This window comes from Chlorocebus sabaeus, chromosome 21 (genome assembly GCF_047675955.1).
Source record: "Chlorocebus sabaeus isolate Y175 chromosome 21, mChlSab1.0.hap1, whole genome shotgun sequence".
In the NCBI taxonomy this organism is placed as follows: domain Eukaryota; kingdom Metazoa; phylum Chordata; class Mammalia; order Primates; family Cercopithecidae; genus Chlorocebus; species Chlorocebus sabaeus.
This window is the reverse complement of record NC_132924.1, coordinates 125,227,702-125,229,319: the sequence shown is the minus strand read 5'-3', so window position 1 is coordinate 125,229,319 and position 1,618 is coordinate 125,227,702. Positions and strand designations below refer to the sequence as shown.

At 42.0% G+C, this 1,618-nt stretch overlaps 1 pseudogene; it reads right to left on the bottom strand.

Moving 5' to 3' along the window:
- Positions 1-1,198: 1,198 nt before the first annotated feature.
- On the bottom strand, positions 1,199-1,328 carry LOC119621637 (small nucleolar RNA SNORA26; annotated as a pseudogene).
- Positions 1,329-1,618: the final 290 nt, after the last annotated feature.

The window sequence follows — 1,618 nt, the reverse complement described above, 5'->3', positions numbered from 1 at the left end:
CCCAAGAATACCTTGGACCAGGCATGGTGGTTCACACCTGTAATTCTGACACTTTGGGAGGCCAAGGTGAGAGGATCACTTGAGCCCTGGAGTTCAAAACCAACCTGGGGAATAAGACAAAACCCAATCTCTACACAAAATACAAAAAATTAGCTGGACCTGGTGCCACGCATCTGTGGTCCCAGCTACTCAGGAGGCTAAGGTGAGAGAATCGCTTGTGCCTGAGAGGCAGAGATTGCAGTGAGCCAAGATCATGCCACTGCACTCCAGCCTGGGTGACACAGCAATAAAGAAATGCAAAGAACAAACAAATAAAAAACCTAAGAATACTTTATGGGTGGTGCTGTGAACTTCCTTTTGCTTTTTATTCAGGAGGCACAAAATCTCTCACTATCCAATAACGTTAGAACTGATCAAAGAGTTTAAATGTTGTCAGCCTGACCCGTCTATTCTAAAGTTCCCTATTAACATTTCACCCAATAATTTTAGCAGATATTGATCATCAGTGGCTAGAATGATTTTGTTAGGGTTTACTAAACGGTAGCATTCTAATGTTTTCATTCCTGTGGTATATATCAGCTGTAGCTCTTCTATAGAGAACTCCCCTGTCATGTTTGGAAAGGCAGGATAAATACTTGATTCCTTCCCTTTATTGATATCGAATTAATGAGTTGATTCCTTAAGTACCTTTAACTATGAACATATTTTTGGAATATCATTATGAACTCATGGATTTTTGTACGTTCGATATGTTTCAATCTTTGCAGTCCTGCTTTCTAAAACTAAAGTTATCCCACGTTTATTCAATAATAGCCTTTTCCACCGGGCATGATGGCTCGCGCCTGTAATCCCAGCACTTTGGGAGGCCGAGGTGGGCGGATCACTTGAGACCAGGAGTTTGAGACCAGGCTGGGCAACATGACAAAAGCCCCTCTACTAAAAATACAAAACAATGAGCCGGGCGTGGTGGCGGCGCCTGTAGTTCCAGCTACTCGAGAGGCCGAGGCAGGAGAATCACTTGAACCCGGGAAGCGGAGGTTGCAGTGAGCCAAGATCATGCCACCACACTCCAGCCTGGGTGACAGAGCAAGACTCTGTCTCAATAATAATAATAATAAAATGATAATAAAACAAAAAATAATAGCCTTTTCAAATTTGTTCTGTTAGGACCCCTACTCTTTTTTTTTTTTTTTTTTCCAGCTGTGACTTCAGACAGGATCCAAAGAGAAGTTTTACAATCTCTTCTTTGGGTTTTACCCAAAGGGTAAAGAAAGCTTTACCCTTCTGTGTTAGCCTCTTAAAGCATTGCAACAGCCTTAAAGGGGCCCAGGAAAGGGTCATGTAACCTTCTGAGTTGCCCTACTAGTCTTTGACATTTTTCTGTCCCGTGCTTGGAATAATAGTTTTCCAAGGTGCTATGTTCCTTTCAATAGAACTGGGAATTACGATGTTCCTTGCTAACAGATCGTCATTGCTTCTTGTCCAGCTTATTATGTTTAAGGAGACGAAGTGAACCTGTATTAAATTCAGTCTGGTATCAGTATCCCACAAATGTAAATATATCTGCACCCATCTTAAACAGCTTCCTTCCTGCCCCAAAGGAACCAGAGTCTAAAAC